Here is a 12,521-nt window from a genome sequence, read left to right as displayed (position 1 = left end):
ATATGGATTGAACACCCTAAAAAATCTCTAGGGTACTTGAATTGTGCAGGGGTTACCCATCAAGCTTGTGATTTCAATAAATTGCTGCTGGATTTTAGAGAAATTAGACTAGAAAAACCTACTATAATTGGATTGACGCTATGTGATTCATTTCATTAGTTTCAATCCCACTTCTTCACCCTTGTGAGCATCAGTTGATGCAATGAGTGCTGAGTGGACTATTCAATAATCATGAGAAAATAGTTAGTTATGACTACCTCTCATGGAAATGGTCATAAATGAATGACTTTTTTAATGCAGTTGAATCCCAAAGCAATGATATCTAATATAATGCACTGCAAAAGACCCTCAATACTTAAATACATAAGAGTGAAGGGAGCTTTACTTGAATAGTTCATAAGGCACAATACTTTCTAAGGTTTTGCAAATGGGGTAGCAAGCTAAGTGGGATTGATTGTCGGAAAAACTCCACAGCTAAACGCACTTGAGCCAAAGGCGATCTGGGATGGGTGACCTCCCGGGAAGTCTAGGTTACCGGGTGCAAGCCTCAGAAGTGATGATTGACGATATGTGATTCATTTAACTAGTTTCAGTCCCACTTCTTCACCCCTGTGAGCATCACTTGATGCAATGAATGCTAAGTGGACTATTCAAAAATCATGAGAAATTAGTCAGTTATGACTATCTCTCATGGAAATGGTCATAGATGAATGACTCCCAAAATGATATCTAATATAATGCAATGTGAAAACCCCAATACTTAATTCAAACGAGTGAAGGGAACTCTACTTGAATGGTTCATGAGGCACAATACTTGCTAAGGTTTTGCAAATGGGGTAGCAAGCTAAGTGGGCTTGATTGTGGGGAAAACTCCACAGTTAAGCACGGTTGAACCAGAGGCGATCTGGGATGGGTGACCTCCCGGGAAGTCGTAGTTACCGGGTGTAAGCTCTGGAAGTGATGGTTGATGCTATGTGATTCATTTCACTAGTTTCAATCGACCTCCCGGGAAGTCCTATTTACCAGGTGCAATCCTCGGAAGTGATGATTGACGCTATGTGATTCATTTCACTAGTTTCAATCCCACTTCTTCACCCCCGGGTGCAAGCCTCGGAAGTGATGATTGACGCTATGTGATTCATATCACTAGTTTCAATCCCACTTCTTCACCCCTGTGAACATCAATGAGTGCTAATACATGTATAATTGTTTTTGAAAAAACTATTTTAGTTAGTATAATAGATATTTTTATTTAAAGCATTTTAGTGAATGATAGTGTGGAAAGATGTTTTTATTCATTAAAAATCAAAAGGATATTTTTATTCATTCAAAATAAAAATAAAATAAGAAAATTAGTTAATCTATAAAATATAATAATACTTTAATTTTAAGATTACAACCTAGTTGAAATCAAATTGATGTATAATATTCTTTTATTGGCTGATCTTTTCATAAGAATTTCACTACATAATTTTTTTTGAGCAAATGTGTAAAACCACCTTATTAGAAAATAATAAATTACACTAAGTTTCCTACCCTAACATAATGCAATTTTTAATACTTAAAATGAAGTCCATACTTTGATAAGAGTATAGTGAGAAGAAACGACACATATGTAGATAAATAAGTGACATATATTTATATAGATAAATTTATACGTAACGTATATTTATGCTTATAATAATAATAATAATATCTATTTTTAAGGTCACAGCCAAGCCAAACACCAATATTGGTGTATGAGATCCCCCTGTTTGTGGGACACGGGACCCACCTCCGCGCAGCGATTTGACTGCTAAGTCTACGAAGGCATACATACTCTACCCCCCTCTGGTTTTGAACCTGTGACCTCTTAGAAGGAAACACATGCTCTTAACCATTAGGCTATAAGATTGTAGGTGACCAAGAGACCTTAAATGATGGGAAGATTCCATCCTAGTGTTAAAAGAATGATAGAAGGTACAAATAAATAACCTCCATAAAAGCCAAATGAATTAGAATTATAAATTATTATTAAGATTACATAATAAAAAGGTTGTAAAAAAATTCAATGTTAAATAAATTTATATATTAAGAATTTAAAATTACAATCTTCACAACCAGATTAATTCAATTATTATAAAATTTCTCAAATTAATTTACTCTATGTATTTATATAATCTCTTAATTGTTTTACTTTAATTACTTATATAATCTCTTTAAATAATGTGTAGTTGATTAGATTACCTTTCTCATATATAAAATATTGATGTTATGTCAATATGTATATGTATTTGTATACATATAATGATACACCCTCTTTTATTTGTGTGTATGACATGATGGTTAATCATATTTTGGTATAGTTTAAATATAGCTAAACTTATGTGTATACAATATATAATAATATGATGGTAAATATAGCTAAAATTATGTGTTCACCCTATTTAATAATATGATGATAATGTTAATATGACAAATTCTCAACCTCAAGTTTTGCATATCTTCCTTGTCACATCAAAATTCCAAACATAAACTCCACTTGACTATGCCCCATGCTAAACAATGTTCTACCCATGACTTTAATCTCTAAGAATATCAAAGTTCAAAAAAAACACTCTAATTACAACAATCCTATAAGGTTTTCTTCAAAACAAATTAAAGTAGATGGTTTTTATAGGAGTTTTTAAATTATTATATTAAAAAAAACATTTGAAGAGTTTGTGATGTTCATTATTAAAAATAACTTTTTAAATGCATAACTAAATTCATTACTTTGAAAAAATTATGAGATATTTCTATTACATAGATTACACAACTCATACTTACAATTCCAATAAATATTTATGTTAAAAAATAGTAAAAAATATACCCAAAAAAACTAATTATTCAACTCTATTATTTTTATAATTTCAATGACCAAAGACTATTGTGATAATTTCAACCAAATAAATTGATGAGTTCTTAAAATTTTTTTGATAAAGATATACAATTTGTTCATTTAATTCTATTTTAAGATGATATTGTTTTTGGAAATGTTGTTATTTAGATATGTAAGTGTGTAGGGTGGACATTAACGTACATCCTTAACATAGGAGACATTTAACGTCTTGTTAATAAATGTTCAATGCTTGCATTATTATTTTAAATTAACAAAGAAGTCATTTAATGTCTTGTTAATAGATGTTCAATGCTCACATTATTATTTTAAATGTATTACTTTTATCAAATTAAATCAATTTGGAGATATTCTTAAAATCTATTTTGTATTTTAAAAATAAAAACAATATCAATTATCTATTTTAATAAAAGAAACATAATAAAAAAAATAATAAAATTAAAATAAAACTTTATCCTCTTCCATAACGAAAATAAAATTAAAGTATAAACCTACATAAATATAAAGTCAAATACTTCATTTTAATTTTAGTGACACATTATTGGTGTCAAAATAACTTTACTCTATCATACAAGGCAGGTTGATCAAGATACCTCACAAGGCAAAAATCTTGCCATTTTTAATGGACGGCCTTTAGATGGGGACGATGACCAGCCTCTTCCCATTTTTGCTCATCGTCGGACCGATTTACTGTTTGCCTTTCCTTACTCTATTCTGCCTAAGTTGGAGAAAAACCGATTGCGCACATGATGGTAACAGATGTCAGAGTAGCAGCGGCCATCTAAAATGACATGGCACAAATTTTATCTATTGACATGATAGACTAGTTATTATGCTGCAGGCTGCTCGGTGTTCATCATTGCAGAATAAGAGTAAAACGAAATGAATTAATCTAATGTTAAATAAATAATATTAACATATTTAAAAAATAATTAAATTCTATTTTATGATGTAAACATTATATACTACTATTTAATTTTTTAGTCAAAGCACTTTAATATATAATCAAGGTAATATCCGTTGGGTTATACCGGCCAGCAACAAGATAATAAATAAAGATAGCTTTTTAGCTCCTCTCAAGATCCTTTTCTGTTCTGGGCTCTTTTGTATGCTCGGGCTCCCTGAAGCTGATGGTTTCTGATATTAGATCTTGACAGTCTTTCCTTACTATTTTCGGCCTCTGTAAGTGGTACAGGTTTTTGTTAATTTCCTTCTTTTGATAACCTTCTGGCCTCTGTGGCAATTTCTGATAATGTTTAAGGTTTCTTGATATATATTGGACGTATTTAGTCTCTGGATCTATCGTCCTTCTGTCTCTGCACCAGGGTTTTTAAAACCATCCTCTAATTCATTAATATATGGCAGTGTTTTTTGCTTGTGGGAAAAATATAATAAATAAAGAGAAATTACAAATTTCTCTTGAAATTGTATGGCCTTATTCCAACCAAAACCTAAAACAGATAAACTGCGCCAATTGGAGACCTATGCAATCCATGCTCCCAAGCTTAACCAGAAATTAGAAGGTCGTGTTAAAAGCGGTCCTGACTCCAGAAACTTGGGTAAGGTTGGTAGGCAGAATTATAGCAAATTTGTAAGGAAACTTGTACATCAAAGTTAGGGTTCCAGGGCAAACATTTGGCTGTAAGATTGAATCTTCCATAACATTACATGTACTAAAAAAAAAACCATGTGATTGGCATACAGACAAATTGATATTTGTGATGACCAGTGAATTTAATATGCGGAAGAGTAGTGAATTCATTCCATAAATACGCATTAAAAAATAGATATCCACTAGTGAATTTTATCTGAACGTGTAAATACGCGTTATTTGCTTGAAGAAATTTATAGACAAAAAGTGAATTTAAGCCAACGGACGTGCTTGTTATTTATTTAAAAATATAGACGCTTAGCGATCAATTACCTTAAATCGCGCATATTATTGTTCAAATGGTGTATGCACGTGCCATTTATTTGAAAAGATTAAAGGGGAGGTGGATTTAGGCAACCAATATTTCCAACCCTATACACCCATTAATACACTATCCTTGATAGTGTGGCATACCCATACATCCGTCTCCTTCTCATCTATGAGCATCTCGTACTCTCATGCATGCCCACCATTACAGCATAATTCTTCCGACACAATTAATGAAACATGTACTTGGTTGTAGGAGGCCCGAATAACTGCATTTAATGCCACCTTCCACTATATTTCATTAGGGAGTAGTCTATAATGCGATTTTTCAGAGATTTCAATCATTCGAAAAGCGCATTATTCCGGCCAGCCACCTAACCGGCTTTTCCTTCACCTCCGTCTCTGTCACCTCGCCGAAACATGAATTCCGTTACCTCCGTCACCATCACCTTGCACACCGACTGCCTATTTCAACTTCACCAACCCCGCCAATGCCTTAACGAGCGTATGGCAACCGCGCCAACTTGATTTGAAAAATTCATGTGAACCGGAGCATCCCCTGCTACCCTGCCCTTGCCCAGAGCCCGACCACCGAGCGAACGAAATGCGGTTTTATGGACAGTGATGATTGCTGGGTATGCATAGAATGGATAGGTGGGTGAAGCGTTCAAGCTGTTTAAGGGGATACCTGAGCCAGATATGGTCACTCGGACGGCCATGGTTGCAGGATTTGCGCAGAATGGGCAAGTTGAGGAGGCTTTGGAAATGTTTGAGAAAATCCCTGAATGAGACGTGGTGCCGTGGACTGCAATAATTTTAGGATGTGCGCAAAATGGGACCCTGACTGCATCCCCTGCTATTTGAGTATTGTTCAAGTCATTTCCTATTTCATCTTTTATTCACCATATGGGTTTTCTCAGTTTTGAATATATTATCCATAATGCAAATGAAAAGGTAGACAGAGTGCCCCGATGGCGCTTTAGGTGGATGTGATATTTGATTCTTTCAGCCATTGGAGGTTGTTGGCTTTTGGTAAAGTAGAGGTGGTTGACCTGTGTGTCTTCGCCTCATAGCATCTGCATTATTGTGTACTGTGTAACTCGTGGATTGCTGTAAATTGATAGAGCGCTACCTATGGAAACCTCTACTAAGTCAGGGAAGGGTGCAGGGGGCTGAAAGGGAGGATCCAAGAAAAATCCTGTCAAGAAATCAGTCAAGGCCAACCTTCAATTTCCTGTTGGAAGGCTCACCAGATATCTGAAGAATGGAAAATATGCCAAGAGGGTTGGGATTGGAGCCCCCATTTTTCTTGCAACTGTGCTTGAATACCTAGCAGCTGATGTTCTTGAATTGGCAGGAAATGCAGCGAGAGACAACAAGAATAATAGGATAATTCCCCACCATATTCAGTTGGCCGTGAGAAATGACAATGAATTGGGAAGGCTTTTGGGGAAAGTTACCATAGCTCATGGAGGCGTAATTCCCAACATTCACCAGGTGCTCTTGCCAAAGAAGGCTGGAGAAAAGACGCCAGAGAAGGCTAAAGGTTCAAAGAAGTCCTAGTGGCATTTGGATTTTGGGGTTTTGGCGTATTTTTAAGCATCCATAGCCATGAATACGAATGTGCCTGATTTGACTGTCAGCGGGCCTGGGTTTCGTGATTTTGGGTTTTTTTGTGTGACTTTGATGCTAATGTTGTAGCCTTCGAAGGTTTTATGGGTTACGGTGCCTGTATGGCCATGTTGCTCCCTATTTTGTTTCCGTGGAATCGATTTGGAGACTGGTGGTGATGCCTTTTGTATAGTAAATAATTTGGATTAAAATCTTTTTTTCTATGTGGTTCATTTTCCAAGTTTTATAAGTTTGAAACACAAAATCCTCTTGTGAATTGTAGGTTCTCGCTTATTATTAAATATAATCCCTGTTTTAATTTTTTAAAAACTAGAGGTGGTTATATTCTTGGTACAATATCTACCATATTTGGGCAAATCATTAAATTCAGAAACCATAACCTTTAATTGTGTTGAGATTTTAAGATAAGCGATACAAATAAATTTAAGGATCCAATTGCTTCCTCATCCAAGGCCAACTCAAATCCAAATGATTCTCAAAATGAAACTCTAAAACAAACTGATGATATCAACAATCAGCGAGAAATGCTAAAAACTTACCGAATAGGAAGGGGGTTGTTTTTTAATAGCAGAGACTGAATTCAATGTGTCCTCCTCCATATCTTTAAGCATGGAATCCATTAACTCGTTCATGTTATTATTTTCTGTAGGCCCTGTAACCCAGTCGCTCATAAACTAACTCATCAAGTGGCCAATATAAAGTCTATGTCAACAGAAGACCATATATATATATATATATATATATATATATATATATATATATATACGCAACGAGATTCTTGCAGGGGTGATTGAATTTTAAGGAATATGCAGTGAATAGAGGATCAGGGAGACTATGAAAAGAAAGAAACCAACTACTTCTAAAATGACCAACAGCTGCTACATAATTTCTGCTGGAATAAGGATCACAGGTATTAATCCTACAACTAGACTTCTGTGAGTAAATGTTCATTGTGATGTGTAACATGGAAACAAACTGCCAAAATGTCGGCCTTCACATGAGTACACAGAAGGTTATCAATTCAGATTGCTATGACATGACTATACTAACATACTCTAAACAATTTGATATGTGGATAGCTTCAAGGTTGTCTCAGCCAACCCCTGGCACAGGTTCTCAGAGTATTGTCAGCGTAATATGTAATGTAACTCTGCTTCATCTTCTATATCAGAATCCCTGTGGAGAGAGGGCTTCCACCATGGGAATTCAATGTGTTCTGTTCTGAATTTTGACTGAAATGATATTATGGTTTTTAGTAGAAGGGGCATTTGAAGATGTGTAGTAAGTTATGTTTACTACAGTCCATCTTAATTGTCTGCTGTCTGCAGCAACAATGCTTTGATCTCCTTTGTTGTAACATCTTCCCCAGTGGATTGTTAATCACAATGTGCAAAATAATAGAGTTAGACTAGAAGCTGTTGCAGTTTAATGGGTAATCAATTGAAACATTCCATTACCTCTGCTCGAAATACATCTAGTGAAAATCCATTGAGGCGACTTAAGATTGCTTGCTTAACATCAAGACCAAGTCCATCCAGAGCCTTGATTGTGGATAGAAGCAATCCTGACTTATTGGAACAGAACATGTGAATGTTTAGGACCTTCCCTTCTCTTCTACTTACCTCTGCCTGCATTTCCAGGGAGAGGATATCAAAAGGGATTCTCTTTTTCAACCAATCACCATTGATTAGATGGTTACCTAAATAACTCACAAAGAAACCACCAATGATAGAGAAGCCTTGAGGCTTGAAAACAGAAAGAGATTGGTTGGCAACTATGACATTCCAATGTGATCAACAATAGAAGATTTATAAAATTTTATGAAGGGTAATATGAAAACTTGAACTTGTTGATTGACAGAATTTCATCTAAGTCACAATGGTTTACCAGTGGGCCTGTCTAACCCAAACAAATGTGGCCAAGGTTTTTCTTATAAAATGGTCTCACCTTGGTCACCACACATCTAGCTATGCCTATGCACTTCTTGCCTTCATTAAACCACCAACTCCAACTTCACCTCAATTTCTACATTTTCCATTAATGCAATTATCACACATGTATCACTGTCACATGCCAATCTAAAGTTTTATCATGCATTATGGGCATGCAATCACTACCACACCAAATAATTTCATACTCAACTAACTTATATGAGTCTTGTGCCAACAAACTCCAACCATAATGTCCCCAAAACTCATTGTCACACCAACAACCCAAATGCAACACCTAATCCAATGTATCTCACCTACTTAAGCAATTAATTCATGACAAGATAAGTAGAACCATCATAAGTCATTACACTCATGGTTGAAGTTTCTTGAGTTAGAATCTCTTGTACACCATCAAATTGATTATGCTCCAGTTGTAAAGAAAATTGGAAATGAGATCGATTTAACTTTGGGTGATCTTGAGGGTATTTTACCTTCGGCAACCATTATGCTTGTTTCTGTCACTGCATCTACCACTAGTGGTAAGCCTCTATCAGAAGAAAACTTGCAAAAGACTTTAGATGCCTGTGATAGAGCGCTTGCACTTGATGCAGCAAAAAAGAAGGTTTTGGATTTTGTTGAGAGTAGGATGGGATACATTTCCCCCAATTTGTCTGCTATTGCAGGGAGTGCGGTTGCAGCGAAATTGATGGGTACTGCAGGGGGTCTCTCTTCACTGGCTAAAATGCCAACTTGTAATGTGCAGCTTCTAGGTGCAAAGAAAAAGAATTTGGCAGGATTTTCAATAGCGACTTCATAGTTTCGTGTTGGATACCTCCAACAAACATAGATTTTCCAGAGCACGCCACCTGCTTTGAGAATGCGTGCATGTCGATTGTTAGTTGCTAATTTTTTTTTTCCATGAAATAGATGAACCAGAGACTTTGCATTTCCAGTTTCTTTAAACTTAACATTTCAGGTATATAACTTGTGGGCTGCAATGAGAAGATATATGACACCCGAAATTGGATCTAAACTTTATAGCTAGATACTCCCAATAGGCATCACCTGGAAAATCACCTTAACAAGTGACAAACTCCTTTTGTTCATTGAATTTAAAGCAAAGTGGCATGTAATCCTGAGTTATCGGAACAGAACATGTGAATGTTTAGGACCTTCCCTTCTCTTATACTTACCTCCGCCTACATTTCCAGGGAGAGGATATCGAAAGGGATTCTCTTTTTCAACCAATCACCATTGATTAGATGGTTACCTAAAAGAACTCACAAAGAAACCACCAATGACAGAGAAGCCTTGAAGCTTGAAAACAGAAAGAGATTGGTTGGCAACTATGACATTCCAATGTGATCAACAATAGAAGATTTAATTTTTTTTATGAAGGGTAATATGAAAAACTTTAACTTGCTGATTGACAGAGTTTCATCTAAGTCACAATGGTCTACCAGTGGGCCTGTCTAACCCAAACAAATGTGGCCAAGGTTTTTCTTATAAAATGGTCTCACCTTGGTCACCACACATCTAGCTATGTCTATGCACTTCTTGCCTTCATTAAACCACCAACTCCAACTTCACCTCAATTTCTACATTTTCCATTAATGCAATTATCTCACATGTATTGGTGTCACATGACAATCTAAAGTTGTCTCATGCATTATGGGCATGAAATCACTACCACACCAAATAATTTCATACTCAACTAACTTATATGAATCTTGTGCCAACAAACTCCAACCATAATGCCCCCCAAACCCCTTGTCACACCAACAACCCAAATGCAACACCTAATCCAATGTATCTCACCTACTTAAGCAATTAATTCATGACAAGATAAGTAGAACCATCATAAGTCGTTACACTCATGGTTATCCCTTTACTCATGGTTGAAGTTTCCTCAGTTAGAATCTCTTGTACACCATCCAATTGATTATGCTCCAGTTGCAAAGAAAATTGGAAATGAGATCGATTTAACTCTAGTTGATCTTGAGGGTATTTTACCTTCGACAATCGTTATGGTTGTTTTTGTCACTGCATCTACCACTAGTGGTAAGCCTCTATTAGAAGAAAACTTGCAAAAGACTTTAGATGCATGTGATAGAGCGCTTGCACTTGATGCAACAAAAAAGAAGGTTTTGGATTTTGTTGAGAGTAGGATGGGATACATTGCCCCCAATTTGTCTGTTATTGCAAGGAGTGGGGTTGCAGCGAAATTGATGGGTACTGCAGGGGGTCTCTCTTCACTGGCTAAAATGCCAGCTTGTAATGTGCAGCTTCTAGGTGCAAAGAAAAATAATTTGGTAGGATTTTCAACAACGACTTCACAGTTTCGTGTTGGATACCTTGAACAAATAGAGATGCTTAAAAATACGCCAAAACCCCAAAATCCAAATGCCACTAGGAATTCTTTGAACCTTTAGCCTTCTCTGGCGTCGTTTCTCCAGCCTTCTTGGGCAAGAGCACCTGGTGAATGTTGGGAATTATGCCTCCATGAGCTATGGTAAATTTCCCCAAAAGCTTTCCCAATTCATCGTCATTTCTCACGGCCAGTTGAATATGGTGGGGAATTATCCTATTCTTCTTGTTGCCTCTGGCAGCATTTCCTGCCAATTCAAGAATCTCAACTGCTAGGTATTCAAGCACCGCTGCAAGAAAAATGGGGGCTTCAATCCCAACCCTCTTTGCATATTTTCCATTCTTCAGATATCTGTCGAGCCTTCCAACAGGAAATTGAAGGTCGGCCTTCACTGATTTCGTGATGGGATTTTTCTTGGATCCTCCCTTTCAGCCCCCTGCACCCTTCCCTGACTTAATAGAGGTTGCGCTCTGTCATTTTAAAACAATCTAGGAGTTACACAATACACAATAATGCAGTTGCTATGAGGCGAAGACACACGGGTCTACCACCTCTAGTTTACCAAAAGCCAACAACCTTCAATGGCTCACAGAATCAAACATCACATCCACCTAAAGCGCCATCGGGGCACTCTGTCTACCTTTTCATTTGCATTATGGATGATATATTCAGAACTGAGAAAACCCATATGGTGAACAAAAGATGAAATAGGAAATGACTTGAACAATACTCAAATAGCAGGGGATGTAGTCAGGCTCCCATTTTGCGTACATCCTGAAATCATTGCAGTCCACGACACCACGTCTCGTTTTAGGGATTTTCTCAAACATTTCCAAAGCCTCCTCAACTTGCCCATTCTGCACAAATCTTGCAACCATGGCCGTCCGAGTGACCATATTTGGCTCAGGTATCTCCTTAAACAGCTTGAACGCTTCACCCACCTATCCATTTTGTGCATACCCAGTGATCATCACTGTCCATAAAACCGCATTTCGCTTGCTCAGTGGTCAAGCTCTGGGAAAGGGCGGGGTAGCAAGGGATGCTCCGGTTCACATGAATTTTTCAAATCGAGTTGGCGTGGTTGCCATACGCTCGTTAAGGCATTGGCAGGGTTGGTGAAGTTGAAATAGGCAGTTGGCGTGCGAGGTGATGGTGACGGAGGTAACAGACTTCACGTTTCGGCGAGGTGACGGAGACGGAGGTGAGGGAAAATTTGGTTGGGTGGTTGGCCGGAATAATGCGCTTTTCGGAGGATATAAATCTCTGAAAAGTCGCATTATAGACTACTCCTTTCATTAGCATTCACTTTTCGATCAGATCCATCTCTCCGATGTCCGCACGCAACACCACTCCGACTAAAACTGATTTGATACTGTGGAAATTTTGTTAATGTGAATAGAAAGTTGGTGGAACATGCATTGAATGATAGTGTCGCTTCCCATTATATTTCAAACTCGATCAGTGGCTGAGAATTTTTAAAAATTGAAATGAAACGGGTGAGATAGCATGGTAAGATCGGGCGACAAATTTAAAAAATTGAAATGTGGAAGGAATGCAATATGGAAAAAACTATGTAGAAATTTCAACAATCTGTGCCTGACTTAATCGTCTATGGGTCACGGATTCTGGTGGTAGCGAGCATAGCCATCCAAGATTTTTGCAAGGCCGCCTACAGTTTGGGAGATTGAAAAAATCATTGGCTTCACTCATCTTCATGGAAGGAGATATTGACGATGCCTCCATCATTATACCAAGATTTAAATGGGTCGTCTACCTGGTTCGGAGATTCTACTT

General features: G+C 37.0%; 2 pseudogenes; one reads left to right on the top strand and one right to left on the bottom strand.

Moving 5' to 3' along the window:
- The first annotated feature begins 5,930 nt into the window (after nt 1–5,930).
- LOC149196062 (histone H2A pseudogene) lies at nt 5,931–6,632 on the top strand (annotated as a pseudogene).
- Nucleotides 6,633–10,768: 4,136 nt separating this feature from the next.
- LOC149196061 (putative histone H2A.2 pseudogene) lies at nt 10,769–11,623 on the bottom strand (annotated as a pseudogene).
- Between the last annotated feature and the right edge of the window lie 898 nt (nt 11,624–12,521).

This window comes from Pinus tabuliformis, chromosome 2_2, assembly GCF_031772625.1.
Source record: "Pinus tabuliformis cultivar Carrire ecotype Pingquan chromosome 2_2, CPIR1, whole genome shotgun sequence".
NCBI classification, from domain to species: Eukaryota; Viridiplantae; Streptophyta; class Pinopsida; order Pinales; family Pinaceae; genus Pinus; species Pinus tabuliformis.
The sequence above is the reverse complement of the archived record's forward strand: the minus strand, read 5'-3'. Positions and strand labels throughout refer to the sequence as shown.